The sequence below is a fragment of the Nyctereutes procyonoides genome, unplaced genomic scaffold (assembly GCF_905146905.1).
Source record: "Nyctereutes procyonoides isolate TBG_1078 unplaced genomic scaffold, NYPRO_anot_genome, whole genome shotgun sequence".
Classification (NCBI taxonomy): domain Eukaryota; kingdom Metazoa; phylum Chordata; class Mammalia; order Carnivora; family Canidae; genus Nyctereutes; species Nyctereutes procyonoides.
Window position 1 is genome coordinate 15,286,947 of NW_026575139.1, and position 25,887 is coordinate 15,312,833.

Genomic DNA, 25,887 nt, shown 5'->3' on the forward strand with positions numbered 1-25,887 from the left:
AAGCCCCCAGAGACAAACAAACAAAAGCAGTTTTTAAAACAGGATATTTCATTCCCATTTTCCTAAGATCCCTGAAAGGGATAGAAGTGACAGAAATGGAAGTCTAGTTTAAAATAAAACTCAGGAGGGGTGCCTGGCTGGCTCAATCAGTAGAGCATGTGACTCTCGATCTTAGGGTCATGAGTTCGAGCCCATGTTGAGGTAGAGTTTACTGTAAAAAAAAATAAACTCTAGGATTTCTATGGCTTTATACCTTGACTCTTATATATATTATTAATTGTGTTTCTACTAACTGCTATAGTTAATAACTCCACTACTCTCTTCTTACTGTCATATAAATGGTAAGATAGAGAAAGATAAAACCAGGGATCTCATGATTAATTTCATCTCTCCTTCTTACTATAAAATGACTGGTGTATGTTCAACAGCTTCTCTTTTAATATCGTATAAATTATGTACCAAATAATTCAGGAGTTTGAATTCCCTTTAATATTGAGGAAGTAACATTTTAAAAATCTCCAAGCCTTGACTGAATTATAAAATTAAATTGTTTGCTTTTTGGTAGAGCCAAGATTCCATGTGAGAACTAACTCATGATTATACAGGAAATATGAAACAGGAAATTAGTGAAACCAGGAAATACATTTAAATTTGCTATTATTGTGCAAACTTCTTATGACACGACAGGCCACATGAAATAGCACTTAAAGTATGAACTACCCCATAATAATCACCACCAGGACTTACACATGAATAGTACCCTTCAACTTACAAATCACTTTTAGAAATAGTCTCACATCTGATCACTACCAAAAAATCCTTTGAAAAAAAAATCCTTTGAAATCAGCACTATTATAATCCCCATCATATAGATGAAGAAGCTGATCTGCAGGATGATGCAGAGCTGCACAGTTTAAGAACTATTACATTAAATTACATATCATTTGTTTCAATCATGATAGGTAGATTCATATTTTTCTGTAATAGTGTTACCTATGTCTACAAAAGACACAGAAAATAGTTTTATGTGGTCTACAAAAGACAGAGAAAATGACAGAACCCAACTTTCAAATACTTTATTTTTATATTATCTACGAGTCCAATGGTGCACTCCGAACCCCAGCCCTTTTTGCCAAAGACAAAGTGTCTTCACACAGATCCTCCATAAATATACTTGGAGTGATCTTCATTGGCCCAGTGGAAATGTAATGATTTAGGCTTCTAGTTACCTAAATATGTTTCTAACTCAGGTTGTCAGTGATAGATATTGTTTATTCAATTTTTTTATTTTCCTCTATTTCTCTAAGTTAATCCATTTGTATTAAATGAGGAAAACATCTCACTTTTAACATTGCCAAATTGCTACTCACTGTGATTTTTTTTTTAAAATCACTAAAGTTTCTAAACATATCCATCCAACTCAACTAATATAGAGTCATTGACCAAATCAATTCATGAGACATGAAAAAAATGCCATTTGGTTATAATATTCTAGAGGTACAGGCAGAGAAGTGTAGTTTTCCAAGTGCCACTTTGGTTTTCTGTCACATAAATATTGAAAATGGAGTCGCCGAAAAGCTTGTGCCCGTCCTTTACTTCTTCTGATAAATATCATCTTATGGAAGAGTATCAGTGCCCTGACTTCCAGTTGCCCTTTTGAGTACCACATGTAGGACTACTTTTTTTCATGGCTTTTTTATGCTAAGATTTTTACACCATCTCCCTTTAAACTCCAATGCAGAGTTGAACTCCAATGTCTTTACTGGGATTCAAAATCAATTATTAGCTGTTATGTACAAATAAATACCAGATACATCCATACTCTCCACCTAAGCCATTTAACTTTTTTTTTTTTTTTTTTTTTTTTTTTTCAAGAGAAGTCCGCTCTTTTTTTGGTTTTCTTTTCTCGGGTCACATTTAAGTATTGCGGTCTGGAGATTACAGAAGATCTGAAACACGTCAGTCACAAAAAGTAGGACTTGGATGGGGAGATAGCATTCAATGCATCTGCTATTTGTTAAATAGCACAGACTCTGGAGTCAGATACAGCTGGTCCCATTCCAATCTCATCGCTTCCTCATTGTGTGGCCCTGGCGACAGTGTGATATTATTTGGGACAACCATCATAATTCATAATTGATAAGCCTTCTGGAAAGACTAAATAGAGAAAGGCAACAGTGTCTAGAAAACTGTAATTCTCAAAAACTGATATGTGTTTTTTCTCTTTAAGGAGTGTTATAGATGCCAGTGGATGTCTAATTTTATGTAAGAAAAAATAGATTTAAAATACATTTATTTATTATTTCTTTTTATATTTAACACTGTGAAAATAGCCTCACAAAAGGAAACCAAAAAGCTCAGGCTCTAGTCCACATGGGTACTCAACTGCCTCTAGTCTGGGACTCAAGAGCTCTGTCCCTTCATGCAGAGTTCTGTTGCAACCCATTGATTTCTCCTCACTGTATAAAATTTCCTTTGTTTAATTTCATTGGGCTGTTTCCCTTGGGTCCTTCTGACCATTTATGTTCCTTGTTGTTTATACTGTTCAACCATCAATAGATTTCATTTTGAAGAACATGATGCAATCCTGTGATGCCATTCTTTCCTGTTATTGAACTGTTGTTGCCTGAAGAATGTCCTAAAGAACAGGAAAATAACTGATGTCCATGAGCATCATAGTCTTCAAGACATTTATGAAATAAATTAGATATCTTGTATCTGGATTTAAAAAAAAAAGAACAGTGGGTCAAGTTGCAACCAGCTATAAACTATCTGATGTTTCATACCGGTCTATTCTCTTCCTCTCTCCACTACTTAATAGCACCTCAACTGATGTTCAGAACAAGCCCATGAGTGGGTATTATGAACTTCAGTTAACAGAGATGGAGACTGTACTTCTAGAAAACCAAATAACCCGCATTAGATCCTCAAAACCCAAAAAGTGGTAGAGATTGCACTCAACTCTGGTTTTCTTGACACCAACTGCCTGGGAAACACAGGAATCATTAAAGAAGTTTAACTTTCTTAACATAACTTTCCAATTACGTTGGGTTAGAATTTCAGAAATGTCTACATCTGTGCGAAATGAAATATCCTTTTGAAGACCTAAGTGAGTCTGATGGATTTAAGAAGCTGACCAGGTGTCCAGTGAACTTTCAATAGGAAACAACGCCTTTCCTCCCATGAACCCTCTTCCCAGTTAGTTGTTCAGAAGCTGCCAAACATTCCACTTCAGAAACTACTTATATTTAGCCCAAGGCTTTACTCATAGTTTTAAAAATGTAAATACTTTTTAAAAAAGTAACCTTTAGCAATGATGGCAGTTATATTCCCTATAGCGGGAATGAGTTTTCAGTTTATCTCAAGACTGGTTTTATTGGTAGGAGCTTGAGAACTGGGGAAAAAAATGATGATGACCAAAGTGTCCCAGATAAGTAAAAATGGGGAGTTCTGGAATTTTAAGAGCACTGAAGGCAGACAACAATAAAATACAAAGACAACAATATCAGCCACCCTCATGATTCCATAATTTTACCAAAGGCTGAGGCTGTTGAAAGAACAAAATGATTTTCAGGGCTACAGTATTATACATCTTAAAATAAGGGAAATTTACCATTCTACTTGGAAAGACTTCTGTTATGAATCTATTTTATCTCACCCCTACATTATCATTATAAACCAGGCAGCCATTCTGCAACTTTATTGGTTGTCAGTAATATCACCTGCTATAATAACGGAGGGAGAATGTCCACGCAGGCAAGACTCATGCATCAGGACGCCTAGTTGTCTACCTGCCAGGGTTCTGTGAGTGTTCAAGTAGAATTGCAGCATTCGCTCTGCACAATTCACAATCTAACAGATGGTCCCATCAAGCAAGTGTCCCTGGTAGTCCGTCTCTTTGAAAATGAGGGCAAAGAAACACAGACTAAAATTAAGTCGACTAGAAGAATGCATGTCCTTATTCATCACAGTATGTTGACAACGGCTGACAAATTTCTAGTGGATATAATCTCATAGAACATGCACAGTAACGTTTTACAACAACATAAACTGAGATTGTAAGATACCTTGATAAATAGCTACTTTTCACCCCAGGCTGTGCTCTCCTCTCTCCTCTCTCCGGATACATGCACAGCTCCCGTCACCATCAAACAGCCAGGGGAGAATTACAGACTGCTCCAGAGATAGCTTTGGAAGCTGTGAGGAGCTGTTAAAAAGTTGCATTCAAATTATGGGGTGGTGGAACACAAACATGCTCTACAGAATGTAACATCATTTTTGGAGGCAAAGAAAAAAAAAGAAAGAAAAAATAGACACCATGCTACTGAAAGGTAATGGGGGAAAATTTAGTGCTCTACAAACTGACAGTGAGCTGTTAACAAGGTAAAATTACCAAATATTGGTGCAATTTGGAGCTTGCATTTTCTGTTTGGGGAATTATGATAATGTGACAAGGTTATCGTTATAATTAGGAGAGTAATTAAAGTAACGGAGTAATTGCTCTTCTGCATTTTTTCTTAGTCAAAAAGATCTTAATTGTAGGGAAAAAAAAAGAGAGAAAAGAATATTCTTCTTCTTCTTCTTCATTTTTTTTTTTTTTTTTAGATTTCTCACAAGTGTCAAAGAATCCAAAATCAGGGAGACTAGTCACATTGGTACGTATAGCATCACTCAACTTTTTTTTTTTCCCTATGAGCAACTCTTTTTTATTTTTTTTCTCCTAAGCCGTTACAAATTCCTCGTTCCAGAGCACAGATTTTACATGTGAAGACTATTAGGAGGCAGTCCCTTCTTGTGTGATATCATTTTTAATTTTTATAGGTTAAGGTGTTTGTTTGTTTGTTTGTTTTTCTCCTCAATACTTTCTCATTCCAGACTTAGTTTCAATGAATTATACAGTCACACTGGCTCACCTTGCACAAATGAGGAAAATCAAAATCGTTCCCCCCAGGTGGGTGTAAGTCCACAGGTAGTAGACAAACAACAATAAAAAGAAAAAGAAAGAAAGAAGAAAGAAAAAGAAGAAAGAAAGAAAGAAAGAAAGAAAGAAAGAAAGAAAGAAAGAAGAAGAAGAAAAAGGAAAGAAAGAAAGAAAGAAAGAAAAAGAAAGAAAGAAAGAAAAAGAAAGAAAGAAAGAAAGAAAGAAAGAAAGAAAGAAAGAAAGAAAGAAAGAAAGAAAGAAAGAGTATCCATTCCTGAAGAGTCAGAGCTAGAACAGACAAGGTCTGTCTGGCAGATATACTTTGAAGTACGGAAATGATGATGCAGTATTAAGAGATTTGTTTAAATTCCTGGGGGGAGAAGGGAACCGGACCTGGCAGAGCTATGAGAAAGTCAACATTTTTTGCTCAAATCCTATGGGCTTCCTGAAACAGATAGAAAGCCTTGCCAATTTTACATGAAGTGAGAGTGATCAAGACAGGCCCGCTGACTAATGCTAACCTGTTATGCATCACTAGTGACTAATGATTGAGGAAAACCACTGAGGAAATGCGGCCAATGCAGGGGATCCCGGGATCTTGGACCTAACCTGGAACCTGCCATCTATCCTCAGGGTGGCCAGGGCAGCGCAGACCTGGGTTCCAGCCGTGAGTCCCAGGAACAGCACTGCAGGGAAACTGAACCAGGTGACCTCACGCAAGGGAGATCACGACTATGAATCTTCCTTTCCTTACCTGAAAAATAATGATCTGATTCCTCTAACGTGCTAAACCGCCCTGAGGTAAAAAAAAAAAGGGGGGGGGGCGATCATAAAAGAGCTTTATAAAGGGTTTTATTTAGGTCATTGGTATGTATATATTTCATATAATGCAAATTGGCTATAATCTTTACTGCAAGCAACGGTGTTCTGGCTCCCTGACTCCCCTTCCTCTGGGCAGTGAGAATGATGTATTCAAAGAACATCAGAACTATTTGGAAACAAAAGAGCTCATATTCATTTTGGTGTCAATTTAGCCCTGGAGTGATTAGACACTGCTCCTGCTAGACTGTTTGCTGCTTATCTGCTTAGCTAAGCCATATTCTTTCATCAAAGATCAGCTCAAAGGTCACTTCCTCCTGGAGCCTTCCCAGGGACCCAGAGTGGAAAGGAAGCTCACTTTTACTTGCTTATGAAGCCACTGCTTACACCCACCTACCATCTCAGGTTATGATACTTGCTCCCCTGTCTGTCCACCTCCAGGCCAAGAGCAACTTGCGGAAGAGGCTGAGTCCTCTGTGCCTCTGCCACCCTAGGCTGAGCACATGTTCCAAGTATAAGTTGACCAGGTGAATAACAGATTCTTCAGCATGAGTGATTATGAAAGTTATAAATGCACGGATAGGTGGGGATACGTGTAGATAAGTACAGATCCGGGTGTCTGTATGTGCTCCTATGTGTATTCATCTGACCAAATCTAGGTCTAGATCTCTATTTTAAATACAAGCTCGCTCCTTTGATTAGGATACTGCCCTCTTAGGAAGCCACTAGCCACCCGCATTACCCTATCCTGAGAAGAGAGTGTGGGAATAAACAGTTCCTTTATTTCAGGAAACATTATTTCCCGAAGGTTATTATCTGCTCCGGCAATAGCAATATCACAGCAATTACTCTAAAGAAACCTTGTGTCCGATATGCAGGATACAAAAGCATTCCAAAAACACAATGTGGATCTCTAAAGGAATCATGAAGAGGGAACTCCCCGGTGGATAAACACCTCGAAGCTTTTGCTATGGCTGCTGTTCTTCTGAGCAATTGCATCTTCCCCTTTTGTGATGTGATTTTAAACTGAAAGCATTAGGTAGCAAGCAGCACTGTAATTAAAGCTTCAAACAGAAAATGATTGAAGAAACACTGAAAGAGATGTCTCCTTTGAAAGCGCATTTCAATTCTCCCCATGTCTCCAGAAGAAAAATGCTTCTGACAGTCTATATTTTACCACTGTTTCACTTAATAATGCATATCGACATTTATCCAGGAACATCGGTCGTTGCTTGGCTTCTCATTAAAATCAGCTAAGCACCCGCCCATGACTCTGACTTCCCCTCCACACACCCCGGCTATCCCCCACTTTGTTTTCTCTACCTGTTCTCATTTACTTGTTTTGAAAATTAACTTTTTAAGCAAGGATAAATGATGTAGAGTAGAAACACAATTTCCCTGGAAAACCTGAGTATAACTCAGGGAGGGGAATGAGAACCTTTTGTCTCTTGTTGTTTGCAAAATAACTATTTCATAACCCAAATGAAAACACATATGTGCACAGGACATATATATTCCAAGATCAAAACAGACTACATGGAGGGTTCATTATTCTTATGCTCTGTGCTTAGAACATCGCAAGATACTTTTTTATAGATGCCCATTACCTGCTTAACTTTCTAAAACACATCCCAGATTAACTATTTGTACAATCAGCATCGTCTAATATGAATTAGCACTATACCGAAACAAACAAAAAAAAAAAAAGAAGAAGAGAAGTTTCTTTTTAAAAAGTTTGCTGTTGTTTTTATAAATCTCTGGGTCTGTGTAGGGACACAATCAAGTCTATCTCCGTTCAGAAAATCGAGGTATTCTACTCATAAAACCTAACATTCATAATGTAAGTCTAAAGCAGATTTCATTCAATACTTGGTTAGGAGCTATGGAGGTATTACAAGAGGAATCTGATACACACACTGCTCTCAAGGTAGCTGGAAACTAATAATGTAGCTACCTAATTTAAAAAGAGCTTAAAAAAAAAAAACACCGTAAATTAGTCATGACTTTAGCTTCCAATTGAGTAACAGGGTCTCGTGCTTTTTTTTTTTTAAGTTTATCACTTTGAAAATAAGAGTTCACAAAGTTGTTTACTAGATGATTTCAACTGGTACAAAATTTGTGCTAGTAAAGCAATGTTTATAGGTAATATAAATAGCTAATATTTAATGTGCATATACTACACACCAGGCCCTGTTCTGAGCACATTGTAAGTATCAACTCATAACATCTCCTCAACAACCTTATAAGGTGGACATTATCTCCTTGCTGCACATAAGAAAACTAAGGCACAGGAACATGGTAACTTGTCTAAAGCATCAAGTAACAAAAAGAGATGGGATTTGTACCCAAGGTGTCTGGCCTCAGGGCTAGCTTAACCGTTTTCTACTACTTTGTCTAGGTAGAAAGGCATCTCTGCAGAGGAAGGTATGTGCAACGTAAGTGGGTTGAAAATAAGATTCTGTCCAAAGGACGTGTGGTTCTCAAACCAAGCTCAGGCTACAATTCCATTTTTAAATTAAAACATTTTCCCAGTAGAGTTTTATCACCAGCTTTTTGCAAAGAGTGGAGTGCCACTTGTAGGTAAAAATCAGTGTAAGAAAGCAGGGTGTTTGGGATGTAGGCTAGAGCTTGTCAAAAGGTTAATAAGCTTTATTGTAATAAAGCTCTTGCCAATGAAATTTCTGCACATTGCACTTACCCTTGTATACTTAATTTTTAACAACCCAGTGGGCCTTCTCTCAAACTGGCAAATATTGCAGATAAAATCTATAAAAATATCTCCAGAATACCAAACTTTGAGGACATCTTAAATGTCCAGACAGCACTGCCTATATTATTGCTTTAATTTTAAGAGAATTATATGCATATTCCAGACATTTTTAAGTACAAAGAATCTATATTCACAAGACTGAATTTATCAACTTAATGGTCAATTTCTTAGTTATATGCCTTTGATCCATATTGTATTAACATCTCACATGTAAAGTAGCAACATGTCTAAATCTTAACACTTATTTTCTCCCTCTAATCGTTAAATGTTCAAACAGCTATTTCTTTTCCAGTTTTCAATAGCTGGCATCCTCCACTTTTGTCCTCTTCTTACCAGGTTCATTTTAAGATTTTCACCTAGGGGAGAAATAGTTACGTCACCGATCTGTGGTGTCTTGTAGGAGTCTGGGCATATTCTAACACACAGTGACTAGTTCATTTCTGAAGGCACAGCAAGATTAGGAGGGGCTGCCCACCTCCTTTGGCCCCTTCCATCAGGATGTGAATCTACTGTGACTTTCGATATGAAATGCCTTCAATACCTTGCCACCTGTAAACTTTCCATCTTTCCCTTTCAATAAAGATAGCTTTTACACGAAGAGTAAAATCAAATTTCTAACTTGCAAGTGTCTAAGGACCACAATTACATTACCAGAATGATGCCTATCTCCATTAGACAGGCATTATTAGATGATGTTATAGGGCTTTACTCTACATCAGTGCCTTCTGCAGGGTGTGATGTATACCCAGGGGGTGAGGACGTGTGGGGCTGGCTCATGACAGCGCCACCTCTGACACCGCCATACAGCTCGGCAGCCGCCTTCAGGGGAAAAGAATCTCAGAATCACCTTACCAGCATCCTGTAGTGACACGGTACTGTTCTCTTCACCAGGCCAAATGTATTGAAATTCATAGCAGCAGTTCTCTGTTTTTACCTTCAGAAAGAAATGGCTACAAAGACATAACCATTCCTTGGATCAGGTCAAACCTGACACTCCTATTCACAATGCTGACTGTTTTGCTCAAAGCCAATGAATTGAATTTTACAAATAATGGATCAAGTAGAAATACCACAATTTTTACAAGGGAGGGATTCTCAGCTCGATTAAATGCACTGAATTCATTGTCAGCTTTAATTGGAATGCCAGCTTTCAGTTAAGGAAAGGGGTGGAGGATTCAAGAACGTATTCAAACAGCAAAGACTCAGTCTGATAGGACCTCAGAGACCTCCGTAGGCCGCTGGCAAGCTTCAGAAAAAAAATGAAAATATTGTACATCCTGGACTGTATTTCTTAGCTGCGTTAATATTTCAGGAAATGAAGCACATAATACTTCTATTCTGTAGAAAGGGCATTTGCAGCCTGTGACCACTCACTGACAAATGTTTGTCTTCTGCAGTGATTTTTTTTTTTCCTTTTGCAAGATGACAGTTTATTTAAATCCCTCAAGAAGACTAAACTAAACTGGCACTTGGAACTTTCTGGTGTTTGGGACTTCAAAAAAAATAGTTATTCTTTGCTGACTCAATCATGCATCTTTTTTAAACTAATTTTTGTAGTGTCCTGCAGAGTAAAATGAAGCCCTTTTATAGGTAAGTTAAGTACTTTGAAAAAAGAATAAAATAAAATGTGTTCTCCTTTCTTCTATATGAGAATGGAAAGAGAAGAGAGGCCTGACTTTCTACTTCTGATGAGCTTTTCTTTCCAATTTAAACCCTCAACATCATGTTTGAAAAGTATGTGCCCTACCCTATAAGCTGATGAATATAAAACTGAATCTATTCTGTTTGTATAGTAATTTGGATAACCGCGTCAAGCACGTGGGTAGAGCTGAGTTTCAATGCACTCCAAAAGTCATCTGCTACACAACTTCTTCAATAGGACAAAAGATTCTGTCCTTTTTGAAAATTATAGTGCAGAATCACCACCATCAACAAAATTATTCATAATCACCTGCGGAGGTAAACTAAAATCTTCTCGCTTCCCCCTCCCCCTTTTTCCTCTATCATTTTTTCTTTCCCCCTCCTCCTCTGATTCCTTCTTGCCTTCCACTACAATGTGTTGAATCCCTAACTTTATAGCCGACTAGTGTTGGAACTGGGGTGAAAATATGAATTAGACAGTTGTCGTTCCAAGGGGTTCAACAAGGAGAAATGACTCTTTGATGATCCTATTGGTATCACTGAGAAAGAGAGGCAGACAAACAGAGTGAGCAAGTGCGAGAGCACATGTGGAATATTGGGGGCAAGCCTTTAAAAGTTGGCCACTACTAAATACACTGTTTGCATTCTAAGGCGATTTGATTATCACATTTTGTCCTGATTTCATGTTTCTTGGCCAATAAACTTTTACAGCCTCATTATCCATTCTTTTTTTTTTTTTTTTTCTGTCTGAGGGCTGCAAAGGAGATCGGTGTGCATTTCATAGCAATGACTAAGGCAGACACCCATACAAGCTTACTTGACTCAGAAGAAAAGAGCCACGAGATGGAAGGTGGCCACTCTCTAAGTTTTCTCTGCCTTATCTGCTGTATGTGTTGAGGCTAGACGCCTTTAATTTGAAAGAATACCATAGTAAAAATTAAACATGAGAGTCAAATCCTGAGCCTGGCATCAAAAAATGCCTTTACTTCTGTAGTCCTCCAAAACTAGATTCGGGTGGTTATACTGGTAAATTTCCAGGAACTTAATGAATGGCAGACACATCAGATAAAAGAGAAAACAAGACTTGTTAGACTTGTAGAGTTTCGACCTCTAGGAAGGACTACTGAAATTGCTCCCTCACACCAAAGGTTTCACAATCAGCCTTCCAAATGCTGCCATAAACCAAAAGGTCCCCATGTCTTACCTGTCTGCACCAGGAAACTCTAAGCTATGACAGTCATCAACATTATCACTGCCAAACATGTACGAAGCTTCTAAAGGGAGCTAGAGGGACTGTATCTCTCTTTGCACAGGCCAGTGGGATGTTCCTCTGTGATCATCTGCCTTGGTAGCTTGGAAGGGCATGACCTAGGCCATTGGGTCAGTAATGCGGGGACACGTTAACAGTGATGTGCCTGGATCTTCTCTAAGCTTCTGTCCCCCAGACAATATATTGTATGCGGGGACACAGTATGCGGGGACACGCTGCTTTTTGAAAATATCAGCGATATTTACCATACTTTATTTATTTTTTTGAATAAGCCATGTTGGAAAACCTGTCCGTATTTATTGAGCACATAATTGACCAGGTACTAAATGCTCTCCATGTATTACCTCATATAATCCTAAGGCAACTCTTTAAGGAGGTTTTAATTTGGCTATTTTCACTGCACTGATAAAAAAAAAAAAAAAAAAAGGAAGATGCTGGTGTAGATTAAGTTTCTTGCTAAGGTGCCAGAGCTGTCAAGTAGGGAAGGCAGCTCCAAGTCCTAGAAGACAAAATCCAGAGCCAAGCTCCTAATCACTAATGCTAGCCTCCTAGATTCTGACCATTAGAGAGTTACTGGAACCACCCAGTGTTAAACAGATGAGGAAACCGAGGTTCAAGAATGTTGAGTAACTTGACAGAAATCAAAAGAATTTTTAGAGACAGCATAAAAACTAGAACTCAGACCCTCCGCCCACCCACCTAATGTTATTTCAATAACCTACACTGCCGGTCCAACTCAACTCATAGCACAGACTGTTGACAGAATGACCATCTAACATATAGATACACAAAAGAGAGGGGCATGCCCTTCAGCATTTCATTCTCCTCTTGCCAATTCTATGAGAAAGGGATAATGAAACATGCCCTACCTATAGGGAAGTAGGACCAAACTGAGTACTTTAAAACTTAAGAGGAGTATGAATTACAACAATGACAGAAATATGAAGAGTGGTTCCCTTCCGCAAGTATCTCACTTCATACCATACTTTCTCTCTTGAGATGATTAAATCAAATCTTCAGGTATTCCAGTAGTCCATTGCAATTTTAAATATAATAAATCTTTTAGACATTTCAGGGTATAACCTCTACACATATCCATCCAGTCTATGCAGCTATCCATTCATCCATTTTTTTAAAGAACTTAGGATACAGTAGTAATTAGTCAAACACAGAAAACCAACAACAATGCACTAAGATCCTATTGTGTATAATGCTTTTCATCTCTTACGTCACTTAAATTTTACAAGAACACTAAAACAAATTAGTATCTTCATTTTACAGAACAGGCCTCAATGAAATATATAATTTGCCCCCAATTTCACAGTCAGTTAATAGTAAAGCCTGGGTTCACACTCAGATCCATCTAATTCCACATGGAACAACCATGCTATACTTGACATTCCCTCTGGGTGGGGCAGTTCTTGGATGGGTCCTTAACCACAGAGAGCTGCCCCTCCCATCCCTTCTTGTTAAACAGGACAAGTGGGGGCAACACTGGAACCTCTACTACTGTCATTTGGGCTTTACAGTGTTACATTACGAAGTGACGTGAAAAAAGCAAACATTTCATGTTTTTATAATGTTCCAGTAACTCTCCACTGGAGAAGGGTAAGAGCTACTGTATGCAGAGAAAGAGGTTCTGGGACTTTACTCTACCAGTGATGTGCCTGGATCTTCTTTAAGCTTCTGTCCCCCAGGCCTCATTTCCTAACTTTTCCAAACAATCCTATTCCTTCTATCAATTACGACCAAAGGGTCCTGTTCACCACAGTTCACAGAAACCAGCTACCACTCTTCCATGTGCAACATGCTCTTTTTCGAAGAGTGGAAGGGCATGAGGCTTGAATTCCAATCCTTTCATCCTCTTGTTAGGAGTCCCAGTGAGAAGGTGGAGTGAGAATCAAACTCAAACTACCAGTTAAATCAGAGATTTCCTCTGGATCTCATTATTTACAGGTCTCTCTGTCATTTAAAGACAAAGAATTATCTGATACTCTTTTTTTTTTCAGGAAGATATTAGCTATACATTTTTATAGAAATTCTGGTAAGGATTTAGAAATACAAAATCACAGAACAAGAGGAACAATGGCAAGTCAGCTTGTTTCCACGCCCATCATGAAAAGACCAAACCTAAGCTAACTCATCAGGATTCATTATTCTTTTTTTTTAAAAAAAGATTTATTTGTTTGTTTGTTTGTTTATGAGAGACACACAGAGAGAGAGAGAGAGGCAGAAACACAGGCAGTGGGAGAAGCAGGCTCCATGCAGGGAGCCCAACTTGGGACTTGATCCTGAGTCTCCAGGATCAGGCCCTAGGCTAAAGGCAGCTCTAAACCACTGAGCCACTTGGGCTACCCTATTCTTATTTCTATTGATTAATAAAGGGAATGCTACAATTTTCCCATGGATGCCTTCCAGATTTCCAGAGTGTTTTACATAAGGAGATTAATATCTCTACACAAAGGAAAGTAAAATCAAGGGTAAGCTCCAATATCTGTTTATTAAAGTTTTTTTGTTTGTTTGTTTGTTTGTTTGTTTTTTAAATCATGCTGTATGGTGTAGATCTTTCTTTATCTTCTAACACTGTGTTTCCAGACTATGGAAAAGCCTCTAAATAGAAATCTAGGTAAAGGCTAAAACAATACTGATTTTTCACCAGGAAAGAAGTTGATAAATATAAAATTTTGTATGGCTGTGGTGTTTTGATATGAAAAACACCTTCATAACTGTGGATGACACTAATATTATGCAGAAAAGGAAAAAAAATACTCATTAGCCAGTTATAATTACATTGGTCATTCAGGCTAAATGAACTGTGTCTCTATCACATCATATTTTCCACAATGTGGTCTACAATGAAATTATTCACTTAATTTGCCTCTTTCTTTCCTCTTTGTCATGGCTTTCGTTTTGTTGTTTACCTGTTTCCTAATAGACATTCCCTGGGGTTCTTGGAGAGATCATGTTCATTCTTAAAAGCTCTTAGTTGAGAATTTCACCTAGTGGAAACATTCACAGCACTGTCCCCAAAGAATATATTATGAATGTTACTATTTTCATGTTTGTAAAGACAAGCTGAAACTTAGTAGAAAAATCCCATTTTTTGCCTTTTGATAAGCCACACTCCTCTGCAGGCAGTTGTTTTTAAGAGCACTTTCTTTGGATAATTCCTTTCTAATAATCCATGATACCTACTGCTTCTGAAGCGATGAGACTGCTGGAAGGATTTTTTTTCCCATAAAACATGTGATTTTAAGAGTTTTTCAGCAGTGAGTGTCCTAACTGAGACAGAGTAATGACTATTTCTGGAGTATCGTATCCTCTTCTGGACCCTGGAAATAAATAGTGTTATGGAGAAACTGGGTAGGAAGCACTGTGTCCCTACAGAGATCCTTTGGGGAACAAGTGACACAGTATTACAGAACTGTCTTCTCTGGGCAGGAAAAAAAATAGCCACTTATATAAGCCACAGCATTCATATTATTTCAAGTCGGAGGGCAAAGGGGAATGGAACTAACGTTTACTAGTACTTGATGTGTGTCAGGTATCACCTGATCTATTTGCCAAATGATCCTATGAGAAGCATATCATTTTTCCTTCTTTAACAATTGAGAAAGCAGATACAAAGATAAAAACAAAACAAAAACACCATGCTCTAGTTACCCTAGCTGGCTGAGGCAGAACCGGGATTCAAATCCATCCATCTGAATCCAAACTCCATGGCCTTCCATTACCCCCCGCCCTATGTCTTTGTGCAGTTCCCTTTTAAAAAGAATACAATTATGGAGATAATAAAAAACATGTGATTGCTGTATTTTTCAAAACATCCAGATGTCGTCAAAGATTCCAGCAAGCTGAAGTCTATGGTTTTGCAATAATGCAAGCATCTCTTTCAGTATAAACTAGCACACCACTAATTTTGGCTATCAAGCCTCAGTTATAAGAATCCAATTCAACATAATCAAGTTCTAATGCCTCTGATTATGTCTATTTGCTCTTGCCTAGAGGGCTGGAAAGACGACAGGTTTTACAAATATAAACAAAGGGTTCATGATGCTGTTGGAATGTCCTACCTTCCTGTTTTCAAAGCAAGAGTGCACTGCTTTGACAAAGAATTCCACAGACAGAACAAAGGGAGCCTATCCCATTAAATACTTTTAAAACTCAAATATGTAAGAGTTATCTGTGCAAACTTTGCTGATATCAATTTGCCTCATATTTAAAATCTGCTGCAAAGCAGTACAGATAGAAGGAGACACAGACTTGTGCTGTATGGGAATTTCACAGAGGTGGGTTGGGGTCAGATACCTGAGCTCAGTTTAGCACCTCAAACATTTATTGGGCATGACTTTTGCCCTAGATGAGCTCACAGATAGTAGAGACAAAGAACTTGGTGAAATTTCATACCACAATAAGACTACTACAAAGACAAAAGTCAAGACATACTCTAAACGTAGCTCAGAAGAGAAGATAAACTTTCTTTGGGAAGATTAAGGAAAGCTACAGAAAGAACAGCCCTGAGTAGTGAGCTAAGAAGTTCAGACTTGACCTTGGAAGCAATGGAAAGTAATGTCGTCAGTACTGGAAGGAGGGAGAGTAAGGTGACTGCGGTGTGCCAAGTCAGGGGAGGAAAGACATACACGGGCCACAGTGGAACCAAAGTGCAAGGTAAGAAGGACAGGATTTTGAAAAGATGCATAAAGCCAGAGACAGAATACTTGAAAATGAATGAGAGGGAGTAATCAAATATGGCTCAAAATAGCAGTTCTAGACAACATGGCTTGTGTGCTAAGGAAATATGAGTTACATTTTTGTTGGGATTTGTTGCAAACAATCAGCTCACACTGACACACACCCCACACTGAAGTTCAGCAGAAAATCCGATCAGCTCAGCACTCCAAGTGGAGAGGGAAGAGGGACACGGGATCATAGGCTGATGTGTTACAGATGCATGTGGTCCGGACAAACCAGGCAGTCATTCCTGATAGGAGCGACACGAGCATGTTGACATTTCGTTCACATGGCCTGATAGCAACTTCTCAGTAGGATAGCAAATGTTTGGTTCTACCCAATTCAGCCAAATTCAAACTATCACAGATAGAAACGTCACAGAATTCCCTGAAGGGCCAAACAGAGCTGGTGTTTTCATGTGGTCATGGAGTTGGCTGGCCATAGGGCCGTCCACCAAACTGCTTCCACTCCTGGGCAGAGCCTGCTTTCACAACTCCATCAATGAGCTCATCTAGAATGACTCAAGAATGCCACCCACCCACAGTTGCCTCATGACAGATAGTGGGCATACAGGGACAAAAGAACACAGAAACACTGATAGTCCGTTCTAGCTGTCTAAAGGGAAACAGAGAATCAGGGAGTGGGAAATGAGGAATTAAGGCAACATGGATAATATTCACATGGAATGAGGAAGGACAGATGTTTGGAAGGTCTTCACTGCAATCCCTGAATTTGTAAAACACAACTTTGCTATATGCAAATATGAATGCATTGGTACAAAGGGCACAAAGAGAGGGATGGCAAAGAAAAAAAAAGGAGTAATTGCCAACAGGGTGAAGACTTTCAAACATATCTGTGCTTCTTTTCAAACCATCAATGTAGAACAGCCTTTTCCAGCCCATCTCTGGGTCATTCTTCTTCCCCAATAAAATCTACTGCCTGAACAATTACATAGATCTAGAAAAGGAGAGAATCTGACCTATTTATAACACAGTCAATTCTCCATTATCCCCAGGCTCTCTCAGAGGCCACTAGCTTTACGCTATTACCTGCCCTCTGGTCATTCCACTGTCCATTATCACCTCCACAGGGAAAAAGAGGTGAACCTCAAATCAATTCATTTAACTATTTATTAGTAGTGCTGGTAAAGGAAAGAATGGAGAGTGTTCTCTGCCATACACGTACCTCACAATCTGGCACTTATCTACAGACTTGCATTAGTACAGAAAATAGGATCTCAGTTGTCATTCTTTATTTTCAAAGTAGTGATTCAAAGTAGTGATTCTTCCCTCTTCCCATTTTACAGAAATACTTTGAGAGACCCAAGAAACTTTTTCACTCAAAAATGGCAAAGAGCAAATAATAACTTCTTACTTAGGGATGTTCAGAAAAAAAAAAATCTAAATCAAAATGCTGCATCACAGATTATCTACTGGACAAGAGCAATCACCTCTGAATTCAGTTTTCAAGGCATGGAAACATAAATGTCAAGTTGATTTTGGACATCACCCAGTGCTCACCTCTCCTATAAAGATAATTAATAGCTACAAAATAAGCTAAGCAACCTAGGGCAATTCTCTCTGCTTTTCTCTGTATGTACAATTGGATTATGAGCAGTATTACTAAACGGAATCCACCTTATAGGTTTTTATGAAGATTTAAATGTGTAAATATATATAAACTGTATAAGCAGAACTCTAAGTAAATCTTGTCTATGACCCACACCTTTATTTATTGTTTACTACTACTATTGTTATTGTCATTATTATTATTGCTAATCCCCTAGATGAGAACATGGCTTTGTTGATTCTCAGTGTGATTCAAGAATAAGGAGAGAACACTGTTTCTAAACAGTCCCACAAATTAACCTTGTAAGATCTTCTGGCTAGTGTTCTAAGCCTCTTATATTAAAGCAGAGTGGCTTATCAAAAATCATCTCAGGTATCATTTCATGCATCTCCTATTGGTATTGAAAGTGTTGCCAGCATATAGACAGCCCAGAGGCAATCAAGGGTTAAGGTAGGAGCATATCAAAATAAACTCCACCATCTTCGACCTACTTAGCCACTGGAAATTTTGCTGAAATTTTGCATACATCCAGCCCACAGGCATGAAGTCATCCCTGTCCATCCATTGATAATTCACCATGAAAGTAGCAAAGTATTGTTAGTATCATCTTTTGGCCAAGAAGGACGAAGGTCCAACTTTTGTCAGCATCATGGCCATACGAAACCACCTAAGTTTAGAATTCATTGTACCCTTCAAATACTCTTCAGTGCTCATATCATGAAGACTAAGGTGGATCCTACTTTGTGAAGACAGAGGGATTAAGGAGTTCTGATTTCTAATCTTCTTGTCTTCTCTCTGGAGAGCCCTGGCTCCTCAGATATCTCCATCAGGAAATAATGTGCCTGAGATAAAATCAACAGCATAAAGGCAAAGGGAAGAAAAAAGAAAGCTGAAAGAAAGTGCAAACACACAAAATTTTCACACGTTCTTTGCTTTGCTCTCTTTAATTATACTAAGAAAGATACAGAGTTAATGCTATGAGTTAAATGTCTCCTTCTATGGTTAACCATATCTGAGTGCACATCTACTTAAGTGATGGTTCCACTCAGTGCCAGAAGATTTATCATCAAGTGGAATGATTTCTTCTCTAAACAGATCTTCCTGTTTGGCAACTGAATTGCCTCATGTGTGGTTTGGAGTGCTTGATGCTGATCAAAATTGGGTTAACCAGCAGGCACTGACCTGACAAGCCTGCTTAGAGGAAGGTAGAAAGGTGGTGGTTGTATTTTCCCCCCATTGGGCAACCAATCTAGAGGAATGAAAACACACTTCTGAGGAAGGAGTCCCTATCACTAGATTATGAATCTTCTTGTCTTCAGGATTGGCCAGCCCAATTATGCATCTATTCATTCAATTACATTTGTGCAGAAGCCAGTACACCTGCCATTACTGTCAACCCAAGGGAGATGGAATGAATAAGCCACGGGTCTTAGAGTCCAGTGAAAAGACAGACATTAAAATAGACATATTATAAGACAACATGAGCAGGGAAATAACAAACGTATAAACAAAATGCTGCAGAAGCCCAGAGAAAGGAGTGAGTAATTTTGATTGGGAGAGAAGGTGACATTCGTGCGGGTCTTAAAGGAAAAGAGTTGGCCAAATGGAGAGTGAGAGGTTATATTCTGCATAAAGGATAAGCAGCTAAGCATCAAGAGGCCACGCCTTGTCATGAATGTGGGTGCAGGCGATGGGTGCTTTGAGAAAGAGGCTTGAGTGATGGTTTGAGACCCAGAAGGTCATGGATCTCACATGTCGCGATGACACGTTTGGATGGGCATAATCCAGAGGCACAGGGAATCTGAGTGGTATGACTACAGTAGTATAATTCGGTTTGTAGCAGAGGAATTGTGAATAGTTTAAAGGACACAGATGCATGGTGGCAGCATCACACAGGAGACCGTGGCTACCAAGAGAGAAGCCAGCCCTGATGTCTGGCCTCTCGGAAGATTCTTTACGAGAACAGCTGGGTTAAAGGAAGCAACATTTCCTGTGACAAAATACACAGAAAAAAATTATGTCAGAAATTCATGAATGACTATCCAAGAGATGATTATAAAACTACAGAGTCTCTGGGTCAGAAAAAATTCTAAAAATTATGGAGGTCGGTAAACTCCAGTCCTGGGAGGTTTTGTGCATCCATATTTCCCAGGCTTCATCACGGGCTTAAGGAATCAGAATCTCTAAGCCTAGGGCCCAGGAACTTGGGTTTTTAACCAACGTCTCCAGTTAATTTAGGCGGGTGAGTCAAGTTTGGAAAAAGGTGTCTCTAGGTTGACCCATCAGATTTCTTGATGCTCAAGGATGTGGTCCTCATTGAAAGAATATCCCAAATGCCAAAACAGCATGGTGCTTGGCACATGGTAAGGATTCAACTTTTGTCAAATCCTTGGTTACCAGCATGTGACTAGAACGGATGTCTGTCGTGCATTCCTTCGGGACTCAGAGATTATTAGACTTGAGTTTTAAATTCCACTGCTGTCAGCACTCTTGGACTTGTTCCTTACCTATTTGAGCAAAAGAATTTTTTAAAAAACTATTTTCCAAAGAATTTTAATCTCTCTTACATGCTCTAAAGTAGCAAAACAAAGTCATACTGTTTTACGCTGGGTGGAATGTTGGTTCGGAAGCTACTTACTGAGATGCTAACACTTTACAAAATATACTGTAGTGCCTGCTTCTCTCTGCTCCCATTTGGTTAATTACATGTATATATATTACATTATATATTATGTGATCTTACCAGGAAAACTTCTCTGTGTTTCTGGACTTGGAGTCTGGGACATGCCTAACATCTTGTTAAATATAACTGTGTAATAGCAAAAAATGTACAGATTCATAGTGGAAAGCAAAACCTATATTTTAATTGTTGAGTAGAAAGCAAAGGAAAAAATTATACTATGTATTCAACCAATTACAATGATAAAGGAAAAATAATTCCAGCACTGTGTATTTTGACCAATGCCTTTGAGCGCTGCATTTGTTCAGAGTATCTTCCATAGAAGTAGTTAGAAATCATTTTACTTAAATTCACTGAAAGTTACTTCCTAAAAGAAGTATTTCTAGGGCACCTGGGTGGCTCCGTGGTTGAGTGTCTGCCTTTGGCTCATGTGGAGACCCCAGGGTCCTGGGGAGCCTGCTTCTCTCTCTCTTCTCTGACTCTCTCTCTGTCTCTCACGAATAAATAAATAAATAAAATCTAAAAAAAAAAAAAAAGAAGTATTTCCACATTAAACTGATAATCCAGTAGCATCATTCTGATTCAGACATGGAGCATTGTACCAGCAAGGTACAATCATTCCCTAATGCAAACTAAGTGCTATATAAACATGACAATAATTTACATGTTCATCTTCTACAGTAAAATACAGTAAAATACACTGCCAAGAGTCATGTGTGAGATGAACTGCGTGAAACAAGTATTTAAAATTCATTCTGATAAAAATCTCTGTACACAGGCAGAGACAGTGATAACCACAGTGCACCTGTCATAGTGTAGACACAGCACTCGTTGCAAGCTGCAGGCATTGGTCGCCCAAGGAAAGGGGCACAGGGGTGAACAGGATTGTGTGCAGAAGCACTCCTACACCGTCGGAGCCTATGCTTTCAATGAACAACAACAATGACAACAACGACAGCAAACCACAATTTAGACAGGGCCCGGCTGACACCGCTTTCTGGTTCCCCAAACTGAGTGAGTCCTCTTTTCTGTTCTCCCTCCCTTTTCCATCCCCTATGACCCCAGCAGCCTGCACTATATACTACCAGCTCTGAGCTCATTCTGCCACCGTATGAAGTGCTTATTTCCTTTGCTGTCCTTTTCATGCTCTGTTACATGCATAAATACCGAAATTTTCTTTAGCAGGAGAGGCTGTACCCTGTTAGTGAAGAGGTTCAAGGGGTCCAAAGCCTTTTTTGGGGATTCCAGAGAAATGGCAAAGGTGTTTGCTGAAGGGGAAAGTAACATCGTGGAATCATTTTGGAGAGAGAAGGATCCGCGGTCAGCATTTATTAAGCCTCTACTGTATACCAGACAGGCAGACATTTTAGGCTAGACACAAAGATTAAAAGACATTTAAAGATGTGTCTAAGTTTACCAAATTAACAAGTGACACAGCCAGCATGAGAACCTGAGACAAAGTCTCTCCAAACATAAAACTTTCTTCCTTAACACGATGTATTCCCAGCACACTTATCAGGATTGACCGTCCTCCGTCATGTACAAACCAAATGCAATTAGGTTTGGCATCTCCCTCTCTCCTTCTCAGCCTAGACAGCTCCAGGTGGAGGGACCCTGCATTGTCTCTCCAGTCTCACTCTGTGCCTGGCATACAGTAAGCGTTAAAAATCACCTCTTGGATGAATGGAAAAGCTTACTTTATCATCTGGTGTGTACCCTCTGCCTCGAAAAGAATCATGTCTCCTTCATGAGTTCCAAGCCATTCACTCAAAAATAAATTCCCCCATTGCATTTTGTTCTTTTCTTTATTCAGAGTTTCCTTAGGACCTATTTGGAAAAGAAAATGTCCAATTAAAAATAACTTGGGCTATCTCATCCTTCTATTCTGTTAGGAACATATGGGCTAAATTAGCACCACCAAGCTTAGGAATAGAATAAGTACCCCCTCCCGTGGTATCCAAGACTTAGATTTGTTAGTGCGTTTCTGACTCCCCACACATATACCTCCAAACTCTTCTTGTTTTATTAGCAGAACTCTTCAGAGCAGTACGTTTCAGGCAAACATTTTTCTTCTTCAAGTATTATTACTGTATCATTCAACACTGCCAGGATAAAAAGCACTCAGATTAATTTTGCCAAACTACAAAAGTAATTTGTCACACAAAAATAGAGTTATATGGCCAGGTACTTTACAATGTATTGCAAAAATTCTCATCAACTTAAAAAAGGGGGGGGGGCAAGTGTCAGAACTTTGGCAAATAGTAAGTCAGAAATGGAAAAGAATGCTATTAGATACACGTGGTCATACATCCAAATAACGGATAAAAACATTCCTTCTGATCAAGAATCACAACCTAATCATACATTTTATAAATACACTTCACATACGCATGTGTTTTCTGCAAGCTTCATTTAAGCAACCATAAAATGATTAAAAATTAACCTTTACAAAGACTTACATGTATACAAATCAGGAAAGTAAAATAAACATGCTCACTCTTGGAACATTTAAAATTAAAACCACCTCAGATTGGACAATTAGAAAAATGCAACTGAACAAAGTATGGAAAAATAAGTAGTAAAATATGGCCACACAAGGGTTTTGTGATACTAACAATGTCAAAATAAGGCCAAGCTTTGGGGTATGTCGGTTTTATAATAAATCAAGGCTTTCCATTCATTAAGAATGAGCTCTGGAGGTCTCCCACACTAAAAAGGCAGTTTTTTGCACCAGCCCGCCTCATGTTGCAAGACCAAAGTTTTAAACATCATCCTATACTCTATTAAGGGATTGTGTTTTTGTGAAAGGTAACTTGGATGGCTAGAGTATAAACCCAGCCAAAAAGAGAAACAATCTTACTGCAGGGAATGTGGATGGTTTCTCCTCAAAAGAGCCCCAGTGGAATCCATTTGTAATAAATTCAGTTTCCAACATCAAGCCAATCTGTCAAGGATGGAAAGTCTGGCCCCTGCACAGATCTCACCCTAATTACTCTTGATCCTTGAAAAAAATACCTTCATCAAAACAGAGCAAACTCACAAAGGAAGACAAGGCACCATGAAATAGATGGAAGAAATGATGTAGAGGGCCACCAGACACTTTACTGCTTGGCTGATACCCCACTGTATTCACAAAAGCCAAAGTTCCTGGAGGCCAGGCCACTCTCTCTGTCTTAGTATAAGACTTAAAACTATCCTGGCATATGACAGTCCTGCAGGGATAAATTTTATCAATCTGAATAATGAATCTTTATAGGAATATAACACTGTATGATTATCAAGGTATTTTCCCACACATTAATCTCTTCTTACCCTGCAACGACCCTGTTGAACTCTGCAGAAAGGAAATTAAGTCTCTGGGAGATTAAGTAATTTGTCCAAGGTCAGAAATGTACAAAGGAGTGTGCTGACATGAGAATGCAAGTTTTCTCTATATAAACACATATTTTCTTTCTTCCAAAACAACCTCCCTACTGCTCATTCCCCACTACAGTTTAGGTCCCAAATCACAAGGCCTACATCAGAAAATTATACTCATCCATAAGAGGAAAACTTGTATCTACTATAATGATGGGGAGACAATGAAATGCTATTTTTTTTACGACTACACAGTTATGTAATTGAAATAATTGTTACTCTCTCAATAAAAAAAAAAAATCCAACTGATCATTTCGGGTGGGTTGGTAAAAGAAGAAACTTATAAACTGTACCTGGAGAATACATCTAAGTGACTAAGCATAATATTCATAATTTTTTGCAAAGCCAAGTGGTCTCAAGGAGAACTTCTCAAGCAAAAGCCATAGGTAGCCTTCAACTTGTTTGGCTCCAGTTATTATTATTGTTTTCCAGTTATTTATCCAATGAGAGGCTAGGCTAATAAGCTTTCTCAGACCAACTCACAAAGGCAGTTGTGAGCGATAAAACCCTGCATATGATAACTGGGAAAGGTAAGACAGGTAGGCCTAGTAAAGGCTTGGTATGGATCAGTTTCATCCTTCAGGGACTAAAGAGAATTTCCTGGAACCTCCAGGGAGTAGAACCATCCATTCTACTCCCATTGCCTTCAATTCCTCTTTAGCTATGAGGGATATCAGAATTCCCTGCGTTATTTCCTTCTTCAAAATATTTCAGTCCAAGTTCTGGAGCAAAGGGGGAGAGGAAACTATCACAGAGGCTATTTTGACACTGGATTTTCATGAAAAGTGATGCCCATAGGCAGCTGGGGCTGAGAGTGACACCAGCACATGGACCTATTTCGGGATTGATATGAGTCTAATGTTTTCCATTCAGCTCATGACCTCTGTTGACTTCAAGGGACACTATATTTGTGAGCAGACTTTGGGAGCCACTGTTCTTTCACTCTCTGTGGAAGAGGGTTTCAATATTCCAAGGACCTCATAGCATCTATGAACGGTGAGAGCTGATGCTTTTTGGTGGGTTTAAATCCAAAAGCCCTCAGGTTCTTAAAAGGTTCAGATGGAAGATGCTTTTATCTGTGTCTTGAAAGCTCTAATAAAAAGAACTGAAATATAACACATGACCCGTGAACTAAGGGGGACAGGGGACCTTTTGCCAAGTTCCCTGCACATTCCCTTAAAAGCAACCTGGGAAGAAAGTGAGAAAAACTGCTCAGCTCTAATGAGCACCTAATGGGTACGAGCACCAGAGATTTATTTTCGTGAATACTTCAAAAAATGGCTGAGGTCTTTAACCACTAAACTGCCGGAAAATGTGTGGCCTTATTAGGCATCAGCAGAATAACTGACCAGTGTTTGAGGATCATGAATGTGGCCTTTTGACTTCCCAAAGTACACAAGGATATTTTCTTTTGACTTTCCCTTATTACAGATCCATAAAAACGACACTGCTTTGTTCAGGAGACTCGGGACACATGGTGCTGCATGCTTCCGCAGAAACACATCCCACATTAAATTAAGTTAGAGGTGGTATTTGAAAAATAAATAAATAACGGAGTTCCAATTCACTGCAAATGGTACAGGAGGCCAGTAAGTGGGAAGCCTACAAGAGAAGGACTTCTTTTAGAAAGATGTTTTACAGGACTTTTTCTGCATCATTAACTCTTCTGGAATCCTGAATATAGCATGATGAATTTCCCTAAAAAAAGTAGCTACTGTTTAATTTTGAATCACTTCAAAGAGCCTCAGTAGAAGGAATCAAAGAAAACCAAAAAGACCAGTAGATGTAAAATCCGCCAAGAAAAAAAAAAAAAAAAAACCATGAAGGTTCTAACAGATTTTGACCATGTACTGAAAATACCACTGATTATTTTGCTAATACAGTGTTTTACTGTTCCATGTGGCTGAAATAAGTCTCTGTATTCATCGGAACACGGGATATTTTTATTACAATATTTGTGTCATAGCTCTTTAAAAGGAAACATACTTAAAATCTTGAAAAGAATCTCTGTCTTAAAATGGTTCTTGATGTGTAGGTGAGTGCATGTGTTTTACTACAAACAGATACTT

General features: G+C 38.7%; 1 protein-coding gene across 4 annotated transcripts in view; it reads right to left on the reverse strand.

Annotated features, from left to right (window-relative positions):
- The window catches only part of FLRT2 (fibronectin leucine rich transmembrane protein 2), a 98,910-nt gene that overhangs the window by 65,116 nt on the left and 7,907 nt on the right, over positions 1-25,887 (reverse strand). For 2 of the 4 annotated variants that reach the window (XM_055304031.1, XM_055304030.1), the window contains exons 2-3: positions 22,406-22,503; positions 22,099-22,228 (exon numbers count right to left, since the gene is read on the reverse strand). The exons of the other annotated variants lie outside the window; for them this stretch is intronic. The gene's annotated coding sequence lies outside the window, so the exon portion shown is untranslated. The remainder of the gene's footprint in view (positions 1-22,098; positions 22,229-22,405; positions 22,504-25,887) is intronic. 4 annotated transcript variants of the gene reach the window in all.